The sequence below is a fragment of the Parasteatoda tepidariorum genome, chromosome 4, assembly GCF_043381705.1.
Source record: "Parasteatoda tepidariorum isolate YZ-2023 chromosome 4, CAS_Ptep_4.0, whole genome shotgun sequence".
Classification (NCBI taxonomy): Eukaryota; Metazoa; Arthropoda; class Arachnida; order Araneae; family Theridiidae; genus Parasteatoda; species Parasteatoda tepidariorum.
Window position 1 is genome coordinate 77,974,516 of NC_092207.1, and position 12,518 is coordinate 77,987,033.

At 31.5% G+C, this 12,518-nt stretch overlaps 1 protein-coding gene across 2 annotated transcripts in view; it reads right to left on the bottom strand.

Moving 5' to 3' along the window:
- The window catches only part of LOC107450287 (5-hydroxytryptamine receptor 2C), a 400,340-nt gene that overhangs the window by 150,825 nt on the left and 236,997 nt on the right, over nucleotides 1–12,518 (bottom strand). For both annotated transcript variants that reach the window (XM_071180097.1, XM_016066045.3), the window contains one exon: nucleotides 10,914–10,992. The gene's annotated coding sequence lies outside the window, so the exon portion shown is untranslated. The remainder of the gene's footprint in view (nucleotides 1–10,913; nucleotides 10,993–12,518) is intronic.

Below are 12,518 nucleotides of genomic sequence, written 5' to 3' on the forward strand. Positions count from 1 at the left end.
ATATATATATATATATATATATATATATATATATATGAAGAGAGTGAAATGATAACACACAGCCAATCACAGAACACTTGCAGTTAGTAGCGCACAAAACAGTCAATTAAAATTGAGAACGCATGTGTGAGAAAAAGTAATAATTTTTAATAATGCTTCTTGCTAAAGGTCTGGTTTCTTAGGACAAGCGCCTTATCTGAGTTTCAGCGGGACGTCAACGTCCCGCTGACGCCAACAAAATACTGTTTTGTTAGCTCAAGGCCTGGTTTCCTAGAACTAGCGCCTTATCTGGGCGTCAGCGGAAAGTTGACGTAGAGCTGACGCTAAAAAAATACTTTTTTGTTAGCTCAGCTTGAGCAGTCGGTCCAACGCAGACATTATCTCTCATTGCTCATGCGTTATAACGTAAACAAATATTTATTTTGAATTTGCATTGATTTTGTTATTGTCGACCAGTGTTTTAGAAAACAAATAATGACTTTGTCCAAGAAAAAACACATTATAGATGAGTTAAATGAAGAGTGCTATGTTTAACGAAGAAGCTGTGTTTAATGTCAAAATCAAAATCTTGGCTGATTTCAAGTTGCTGTTGGATGTTGTCCGCCATTGCTTCTGTGGTTAACGTCACGTTGTAATCCAACTGCAGTTGAGTTGGACGGCAATTGTAGTTCAAGATGAGCGTTCGATGACGTATACTATCAAACTTACAAATGGACCAATCAGAGGTTAGCGCTGATTTCCAGCTGACGGCGTCCTGTCCTAAGAAACCAGGCCCTAAGATGTTACAACTCAACTTACCATCAAATGCTGAGCAGCGATTCTTATTTTATTTTGAGTAAGGCTCCTATACTATCTATACTGTCTAATTAAGGGGCTCTAATTTTGAGTATGTCTAATAATGATGTCAGAGTTTTCCATTTTTGTTCGTGCATTTCTATTGTCCAAAAAATTACGAGGCAGGGTCCAGTTTTTCCTCATTCATTTCTAATTGTTTTGGTTGTCATAATCATAAAATTAACAAAAGTCGTAAAGGTATTGTTTTCCTTTAAATATTTTTGTATCCCTAATTTAAAGTTCAGGATCTCGGGCCAGAGGATGACCTCCAACTAGATGGCAGGATGACTCTACTAAAGTTCTTAAAGTAATAAAGATTAACAACTGGAAAAAAGTCGCCATGGATAGGAGGCGTTGGAGGCTACGCGTGGTTGAGGCAGCCAAGGCCTGTAAGGGGCTGTCGTGCTGAAGAAGAAGAGGAAGAATTTAAAACTATTTTCCAGTACTGCTATTATTAGCGAAAATTCTAAATTATGGTTGTGAACTCAAATTTGTTTGAACAATATAATGTTATAAGAATATAAATGTTACTTTAAAAAATGATTACTTCGAAAAATCACTTCTGTTCACCAAGAGATCTAAATGTGTAGAATACTAATAGATAGTAATATTCGGACGTGGGAAGTAGATGCGCAAGCGTAAGTAAACAGAATTCCTTTTAGTACATATGTATTAAGTGAATAATTTTAATTTTAGAAGAAAAGCTGTTTTCTGGCAAGAAAAACAATTATTGCTAAGCAATCATCGGGGTTGGTGAGCGGTTGCGAACAGGGAGTCCCCTAGTATGTATATACTATCTATCTATATNAAATGTTTTATTTCCGAGGGATTAGATTATCTTAGGATAATCCGAAATTTTGACACCAAATTTGCTCTGGATGCTATTTTGGGTCCATTTTTTCTAAAAGGAATATTTTTGGTGGAAACAAATCTTTCTGAAGAATGAGAAAACTATTTTTGAGCGAATTTCTTAACGAATGCAAAAAATTTAGTTACTATCTTTATGTTTATATATATATATGTATTAACATGCATCTCTCAAAATGTTTATTTCAAGACTCACATTTGCATGATTAAAACTAAAGTTTCTTTCCCTTTAGCTGTGATATGAAAACCAAGGACGGATACAATAGACCCTTAATGGGCAGTTTAATGTCACAACAACTGTATTTAGTTCAGTTTTTTATTTTCATTTTATGGGATAAGCGGACTATATAACTACGTGACATTAAACCGTTAACTACAGCTTTAATATTCACTCCCACAAAAATGAAACTAACAATAAATTTCTTACATGCACTCATCTACGACTAGCACAAACTATATAACTCATTACATTGTACTAATTTAAACGATAAATTAAACATTACAAATAATATTAATATAAACTTTTAATAAAATTAAAAATACAATTAATCACTTAATAGTTCAAAAGTATTCTTAGACATAATGATAGCATATTATCCAGAAATTTCCTGTGGGAAAATATATCATCCTGTGATTACGTCACGGTGACATATATCGATCTCTTAAACGCGGAACTTCCGTTAACTATTCATCACATAACATGTTGATACGTGTATTGTAAAGCTTGCTTCCAACTATAATGCCTAGTAGCGTCCGAAAGGTCTCTTTCCCATTAATAGGAATCTTATTTGAATTGGAATCAATGGAACCCATTCAACAGCTTCCTGTTTTGCAAGATGATTTAGGCTATGTTTGAGTTTCATAATGAATATCTGCTTTAGAAGCTCCGGACAATTAAATATTTACAAACAGGTCAAATATTAATCTAGAATAAACCAAGTAACTTTTCTCATCCTACATTAGAAATGAATATTCTAATTGTATTTCATTTGCATTTAATTAAGTTACTTATGAGTTTGCTCTTAATACAAGGGCATTAGATGATCTTTATTGATTTTAGATACCTGATAAAATCCATTAAGAGCAGGAGTGGCGTCAGCTGAATAGCAAATGGATCACATGACCTTCTAATCAGGGGAATCTAATAGACATTTTTGTTGAATATCGTATAATTTTATTAAAAACTCGCCATCAATATAAATTAATTTTGTTGCTTCTTCCGGGGAGTTTTGATGCTTCTGTTCGAGGCTAAAGAAAAACTGGAGTCAGCGAAAAAGGCGTATGTCCTTTCAACGGGGGAAGTTAATAGGAGTTCTTGTGGAATTAACAAGTGTTAAACATAAAGATAAAAAGACTAATTATTTAGGTTATTATAGCCAAATGCGTTCATGTGCTTTTTCAATTCTCAGCAAACTTTTACCACTTTTCTCAGGAAACATTTATAACTCCATTTGTGTGTATATTCATCGTTCATGCTTCAAATAAATTCATAATGAAAATGATAATTTTTACCTATTAATAGGGTAAAAATACCTTAAATGATTTTTTTTAAACGTCTAATTTTAACAGTGCCATCCAAAGTGCTGAAGTAAGCGTTTCTTTTAAGGATAGTGGGCTACGCCCCCTGCTCGCCAACGCTCGCCAATCCTAGAAAATTGCTACGCAATCTTATATGGTTTGCTTCGCAAACCAAGCTCGCTTCCCTCGTTACTAACTTAGGTACATTGCAAATGCACAAAATTCTAAGAAATCGAAACAATCATTCAAATCCATATAAAAACTTTTTTTTAAAAAAAATTACATCTTTTTAGTAAATACTAAGTCATTAAAATACATTTGAATTCAAATAAATGACATGTAATTCGTTAAACCTATTAGAAATGTGCTATAGTATAATTCGTAATATAAATCAAAAATCGTCAAATAAATTCGTAATATGTAAATTCGTGAAAAAAAAGCGCTTTCGACAAAATACTAAAATAGAGATCAATCGACAAAGACTGCTCACTTCTGCCTAGCTTAATAGTATGAGATTGCCGCAACTGATGCTCTCTGGTTATTTCCGTTTTTAAAAGCGCTATATGTTGAACTACCTCAGCTAGATTTTGCATATGAAATTTTTAGCGGCAATCATTGGTCGATTCGCCGTGTAAGAGAAATAGTAACGTAAACAAAACAAAGCAAACGTTGCCACCGGCGGAAAAGAAATACAGCCGAAATTTGGGAGCCACGTAAGAGAATTATATATATTAGATGTTTTCTAGATCCGTGTAAACGTATTAATGATCCTATGTTCTGGTTAAATACTCTGAATCAGTTTTACTTTTGTCTGCTGATTTTGTTTCGCAGTCCAGAAACTCTATCATTCATATCAATACTTGATGATTGATTGCTAGTGAAAATTTAAATATCTTCTTCAAATTATTTAACTTTAGATTCAAGTTATAGATTAATCATTGACGTGGCATAGTAAGGACTTTTATTAAAGAAAGAATTTTGGTGTAATTTAATTTTGTACTTGGATTTGTTTTTTTTATGAAGTATTTTTCAAGTACATAGCGGAAGACGAGTTTCGCAATAATAAAAATGTCTTAAGAATTTGGTTTCTATATTTAGAAATAGGTAAGTACAAAGGTTTTGGATTATTAAATGTGTAATTGGAACAGTTAGCGTGGAAAGGAATAGTTTAATTTACATTTAATCTAAATGGCTACATTTGTTGTTATTTTAAGAATATTTCTGTTAGTTAATAACTTAAAATTGCGGCCAGACGCTTTAATAACTAAACCCAAATCACTGAGGTACTCTGGAGGAGAAAAGTGCTTTGCCCTCTGTACCAAGTGCTCTTCGGCCCAGGCATCCCCTGAACGTCTACTGGACTGCCTCGGTCTTTTAAAACAAGACCTAATTGAAAGACCCTTGTTTTAGACTTTTTGAAGGTGAACAATCTCATGGACCTTGTCTAGCTAGGCTAGAAATGGGGATTTGAAAGGAAGAAGAAGAATAACTAAACCCAAAATTTTTTTAAGATTTAAAATATTTTAATAGCAAATATGAAAGATTTTTGGAAAATTTTTAAATAATTTTATTAAAAAACTATAATTAATAGAATGTCCAAAATTAGGGAAACAATCAATTATGTAGGGAAATACAAATTGGATCAAAAGTTAACAACGCACATGTGAAGTTTTTTCGAAAAATGCATGCATTGATGTTCAAATTCTCTTTTTACCACCACAAAGTCACTCTCAGGGGTTGTCGTGGGGAAACTTTAGTTTAAATTGGAACCAATTTTAATTGTTGATACGGAAAATGCAGAAAAAAGTTCAATCTAGCAGATAGATTTTTATATTTTTCTCTCAGATGGTGCTTGTTACATTGAAAAATATAATAAAATTTTATGGTGCGCGAATGAAAGTAATACTTATTTATATTGAAAATAGATAATGATGATGGGTTGAAATTAGGAAAGTGTACATATATTTGTATTTGGATATAGTCATGATAAAAAAAACGTACAATGATTGATTGAAATTCATAATATATAAATATAGGCCGAAAATGGGATAAAAAGTAATTAAATTAAGGGGAATGTGATCGTTAAGGAAAGTGGTTGTACAATGTTATCATAGGATAACAATAACCCAAAAGGTTTAAAGGTGAGGTTTGAACAAATTGGTATCACCAAATATATATATATATATCATGCANATGTATGACAAAAAAAATGTACATATAAATATATGTAGTCTCGAGAAAATATGACCAAAATAGTTTTTATATCTGATATAAAGATATATCAGGTATTAATACGTTTTTAAGGAATGCCTTCAAACAACCTTAATTAATATGTTGTATATGTGTTGAATATATATATATATATATATATATATCATTCAACGCAACTTAGTGATGTTTCCAAAGAGAGATCAAATAATAACCCATAACAAGAAATGCCTTTAAAAGAAATGGGTGACAAGAGAATGAAAAGAAAGAAGGCGTCATGCATAAAAGTGAAATGCAAAAGAACGAGTATTTTAACCGTTGAATAAAATAGAAAAGGAAAGCTTAAACTTGAGAAGGTCTTCAACGTTAAAAAAAATTAAAGGTAAGAATGAAGGTACTTACTTTACAAAAATCAATTTTCATGGGTTTAATTAAAATTATAGGCTAAGAAAAGGACGTAGAACATAAATGTGTTTTTGTACATGTGTTTTTGTGTCTTAAAAAAATTCGCTAACTGGTGTAGGACCAGAAAGGTGATAGCCAATTAAAATTTAAAGGGGAGGAGAGTTTGAATGTCAAGTGGAAGAGATTGGTTAGTAAGCCCCCTTAAAAAATTAAAGGAAGAAAAAAGAAAGGCTGGTATAGAGGGGTAACTCTTCTCACAGGAAGTGCGATGACCGCGTTGTCCACGAGAAAGGTCGAACAGAAAGTTAAAATAAATATAAGCTGCTATATAAAAAAACGAGTATAGTTAAAAGAAAATTAGATGTAAATAAAAGATTAAATTGTCACGTCAAGTGTAAATGTGACAGTGCTGTAATCACAATTTTTAAATGGTTTAAAACAGAGACATCTTGAGACGTCATAACGAAACAGCAAAAAATATTTTGAAAAAGCCTATCTAATGACCTTACATTTGATGCCGCTCCACCTCTACAGCCTGGGGTGATTTCCAAGAGGTAAGAGTAGAGATAAAAATGTAGTTTTTTTTAATTTTTATTTATAACCACCGTTGAACAGCAGACCCAATTTTGGATTTACGATTACCAGTGCTCAAGTCCGTAGTCCTGTAACTTTGAACCCCAACTAGAAGAAAAGGGAACTTCTGGATCAAGTATTGGGAGAAATTTGCTTTCGCGGAGAACTTTTTGATGGAACTAATACACATTTCCGCTACATGTAGAGGAATACCACAAAAACCTCTGACGGCAAGGGACTCTAACCCATGATCCGTCTACCACCTAGGATATTTTACGTCAGCACTGTGGCCTGTGTTAGGCCGGGGCAGAGTTCGATTCAACCAGCAATCGCTGGGATTCGATCTCGGCTCACCTCATTAGAAGGTGAACGTTCTATCCTCTGAGCCACCAAGGCTCAGAATGTAGTATTTCAGGTAATTAGGCACATAGTTCGCTTATTTGAAATCTACTTCAGTTTCGGAATGTGTGTTTCTCACTAAATACTTTTTTTGCGCATTGCAGTTAATTTACAGACAAATTAAATTAGGTTTACTAAAATTCTGTGGTAGTGCTTCACACACCAGTTTCACAGGTGCGGGGTTCTATTCTCGGCCCGAGCACGAGTTATTCAATCTTTCATTCATTCAGTTAGTCGAAAAATGAGTTGCAAGAATGCTTGGGGACTCACAGGCGGTTCCGCTCTCGGATGATCACCCAATCGGAGCATTACACCCCAGAGTCCAAGTCAAGATTGACATAATTGGTCTTAGGCCCTCTTTAGGCTGTCGCGCCACTGAGTTTAATTTCGAGTTTCAGTTTAACTAAAATTCTGAAATTTCTAAAATAATGTCCAAAAATATTAAAACTATGTTTCTAACTCTGTAATAATAATAAAACTAACAAGGTTCCATATTTGTACCTTTTCTATTTTAAAGAAAATTAATGCAAAACTCTGATAGGATATTCGCTAGTTTCATGGTATAATTAAATAATTACCCGTTTTCATCAGACTATTTTAAAATCTTTAAACACAATAAAGAAAAATATAGACTAAATTTAATTAGCTAATATTAGGACATTTCTAAAACATTGTTCCAAAAATCATATTACGTTGCAAATTCTGCGATAAAAACATAATAGGGTTCCTTATATGTGCCATTTTTTATATTTTAAGGAAAATTTATGCAAAACTAGGATAGAAATGTGCAACTTTAAAGATAAATCGCGGTATACTGATATAATTACCCGTGTTCATCATTCCCTTTTAACGCAATTAAAAGTGAGTAATTATCACTGCGATTCGCAGAAACTTGATAGCCCACTTCAAACGTGATGTTATATCGCTTAAACCACAGTTTGCATCTTGCAATTCCTAGCCATGAAACCACTTGAGATCTAAGGGTTGAGTTTACATAAAACCCTGCTCTGAAGAAGGGCTTAGAAATCATTTAAAGTGCTGCCTATGGCCGGGCATTCCACCGAAACATCTATCTAAGTCCAATAATTTCCTCAGCTCTAAAAGGGTAGTTTACTGTCTTCAAACCCTGCAGAATACATTGTTTTGATTTAATGCGAATTCCTTGTAAATGCTTTCGCTCTTTCTCCGATAATTGCTGAAAATAAACGCAGCCGGTATAGGAAGTTAAGCTACGTAATTCCTCTATTTTTAATGGGGTTTTCGTAAAAGGGTAACAAACAATGGCGAGAATCTTGGCGTGGAAAATTTGTTTTGATACTTATGTTTACGTGACTTAATAAGTGCGTTTGGCGTAGATAATAGTTTATATATTTTTCTTTGTACCACTCAAAGAAAGAGGCGCAAAACATTTTCAGTGCTTTCATCGTTGGCCAAATAGCAACATATGAAGCATCTTTACTGCTATCCGTAATAAAATGCGGATAGAGTTGTCCGTAATTACCGCCTTGAATATATATGCTATAGAATCCTTGCGAATGTTGAGGTGAGAGAAATGCACATAGGGGATCAAAACCTAATATAAAATTAATATAAAATTAGGGTAAAACAAAAAATGTTATGACGAATCACTATGGAGAGAGAGTGGGATTTAAAACATCAGAACTTATTTCATTGCCATAGAAAAAAAGGAGTTTAAAAACGATTGTTCTAAATTTCAACTGACAATTAAACAGGTGTTTATGTTTTGTACTATCCCCTTCCCCAGATCCGGGGTGGCTCAAGGAATAGAGCGTTTGCCGTACATTAAGGTGACCCGATTTCGACTCCCATCGATGGTTAGTCGATACAAATTCCACACCAGACTACTTTGCAAACGTAAAATATCCTCGGTGGTACGCAGATTAGAGTCCTCTTACCATCATGCTAATCATGAGCAGTTTTCATGAATTTCCTCTCCATGTAACTTAAAGGCTGGTTAGTTCAATCAAAAAGTCTTCCACAAAGGTAATATTCTCCCAATAATAGACTAAGGAATTCCGTTGTCTTCTGGATCGGGTTCAAAATTACAAGGCCACGAAATTGAACACTGGTAGACGTAAACTCGATATTGGTTCTGTTGATCTACGATAGTTATAAAGAAATAAAAATAAAGCAGCCATCTTCAATAATAACTGTTTAGATTTCGATGGTGTTATTGTTTCTTCCACGATTAAATATTAATTTATGACTCCCACTGAGTTTATATTTAGGATTTAATTTTTATATAGACTAAAATATTGTGGATCATGGTTACAACGTATTCTTACTGGAAGAATTTGCTCTTATCCCGATTTTTAAGTTTACAATAATATTTGCTTGGAAATAATTCTTTTGAAAGCCATGAATTATTTTTAAAGAATTCATCAGCATGCTTAAAATATATAATTTAAAAACAGAACCCTAATGTTTACGACACAGGTTTATAACATTAATTTAAACAATGTATGATTTCGACAAAATGGCTAGTTGTGCACGTGTTGTTATAATAGTCTGAATAATCTTTTTTAAAAATAATTTTATTCTGGAATAGACAATAAAAGTAGATAATTCTTTTGCACCTACTTATCGTATTAATATAAAATAAAAGATTCTGTTAATAAAAATTTATTAAATCAAACTTTATCTAGGCAACAGGAAGTTCTAAAAATATTTTAAAAGTCTTAATAGAGAAATGTTAGTAAAAATTGTTTAAGAGCTAAGGATTTTTTCTTCTTCTTATATGACCATTAAACTATTGAGAGCACTAAATTCATAATAATTTAGCCAGTTCAATACATCAATATTAATAATAAAAAGTGGCATATATTTATGTAATAATAATTGTATGCCTATTTTCAGAACTGCACACAGGTATCTTGAAAGTTATAAGAAATATGTCAAAAATTATCATTCTTTTATCGAATTTCTTCAGATCAATTGTTCAGAAGTTTAGCTTGTTTTATCAGATTTAATATTCTAAAAGTAGTAAATAGAAAGGAATATTAAAGCACTATATTGTTGACCATTTAGATTTTAAAAAAATTTAAAACAAAATGTACATTTTTCTTTTCATAAAATAATTTACCAGACTAGATGCAAAACCAGCTTTTTAGGTGAAATCTTGGAAAACTAAGGGAATTTGGAAACAGAAAGTATTACAAAATATATTGATGAATTATTTCAGTATCATCACCGCTGATTCAACAGCTACTTATAAACTCTAGCCTCTCTCGAGTCTGCTCTCTTTGAATTTGATCTCTACATTTCTTACTTAATTTTAAGAGAATAAAATAAAAATTATTAAAAGTTACGAAAAGGTAAAAAGATATTGAATATCAAAAACATGATACAATAAAATGTACTTTAAACTATTTTTTTTTCCTTCAAAAAACTCAGTTTTTTTCTTAGGATTATTTAGTTAACATGTGTAATTAGCGACTTAAAACTGTCAGCGGGTTTAAATCGGTATTACTTGAATACCCGGTATATCATATAGAAAGGGCTGGTGCCAGAACAAAATAGGAGCAGATTCACAACCTGGTGGCTCAGGGAATGGAGCACTCGCCTCCCATTATCCCTGGTTCAAATCCCAAGGATGGCTGGTCGTAACCAATTCCCCATCCGGCTTGTACTGACCACAGTAGTAACATAAAATATCCTCATTGATAGACGGATCATGGGTTAGGGTCCTCTTGCTGTCAGGCTAATCGTGGGAGGTGTTCGTGATTTTTCCTTTTTGTATAACACAAATGTGGATTAGTTCCATAAAAAAATCATCCACGAAAGCAAATTTCTTCCTATACTTGATCCGGGAGCTCCCTTGTCTGTCTTCTGGATTGGGTTTGAAATTATAAGGCTACGGAGTTGAACATTAGTTGCTGTAAACTCAAAAAATAGGTCGGCTGTTCAACGACGATTATAAAACTGGTGGTGAGAGCAAAAAGAAATTAAAAAATATAATGGGCTGGTATGTTTTCCCGCACACTATTAAACTCATGAGAGAACTGAATTCTCATTTCTGCCCGGTTTTCGGTAAATGGAAGCAGCTATACCGTCCATTGTCGAAAATGACTAAAAGAATTCAGACTTACCTATTATTTTTCAATGAAACCAATGATTATATTCTAGGCTGGAATTTTTCATATTTAGAATATTTCGTAATTTCTCCCACTGTTGAAGGAAAAAAGATTTTAATTTTAATATTTTGAGGACACTCAAAGACAAATTATAAATTTAATTGAAGTTATAGGCAAATACATAATTCTTGCTTTACACTAAAGAAGAATTCAACTTTGTTGAATTTGTAAAACAAGTGGAGGCTATAAAGCTTTTGAATAAATTTACTTCTTTTCAAAATTATAAATTTAAATATCTTACAGATGATGGATATTAATGGATTTACTGTTGTAGGCACTAGTCATATATTAAAAAATTATTCGCTAATATACTTAAAAATAAATATTTTAATTATAACACTTTATAAGCTAAATTTTTTTTATTTTGTTCACCTGATTCATATTAAAAAACAATATCAGATTTGAATATTTTGACTAGAAGACATAATAACAGAAGACATAATAACTATAAGACATAAGACTAGACATAAGTTTTGAATATTTTGACTAGAAAGAATTTCTATAAGGATGATTTATAAAAAATATGATGATTCAAACCTAAATTTAATTCTTAAAGAGCACATAGTGTCATAGAAGTTTTCAAATTGTTAAGACATAATTTTAATTTTGTCTTGAAATTATACATATAGCAACATATTAAAAAAACCTCTTTCATTTTGAAGTTTCGAAGTTATCTTTATTAATTCCCGAAGGGAAAAGAGAGAGGTGTTATTTTTAGCCTGATTGAAAGGATATTTTAGAAATCTTTTGTTGTATTTATTTTTCATGAATTCTTTATTATATCCTACGTAACTTATTTATAACAGAAATCGATATTTTTAGTACATAATATTTTACTCCCAAATTTAGTTTTTTAGTATTTATAATTTGTGTTACTTAATTATAGCTTTATTATATATAACCTATTCATAATGGAAATCGGTAACATTTCTTCATAATATTTTTCTCCCGGATTTAACTTTAAGTGTTTATAATTTTATTTATTTATTATTATGATAAAAAAAGTTTCAATTTTTCAAAATTATATTCTGTATTAACTGTTCAGACAGAAATTCGATAACAGTAGTTCCCAATATCTTGCTCCCGAGCTCAGTATTTATGTTATTATGTATTACTCTTATTATAATTATTATTTATTATTACAACTATTTTTTATTACTTTTTATTTATAGCTTATTATTATGTTTTAATTTATTTTGTTATTTCTTTCTTTTCAGTTCTTGATTATATCTTGTACAATTAAAAATAAAAATCCATAACATTATTATTTGGTTCCCGAATATAGCTTAGTATTTATAATTTATTTATGTAATATCATTTTAATAATTTTTTTTCTTTTATTTCTTTCCCCTTTAATTTCTTGTACAGCTTACTCATTATAGAAATCGGTAACATTAGTTCATAATGTTTTTATTCTTATCTTTTAGGATTTTAATTTGTGAATGTTATATTATCATGATATAATTTATTTCGTTACACTTCTTGGTATTGAATTTTCGAATTATGTCTAACATAACCTATTTCTTATCGAAAATATAATAAAACATTTCCATCATAGAA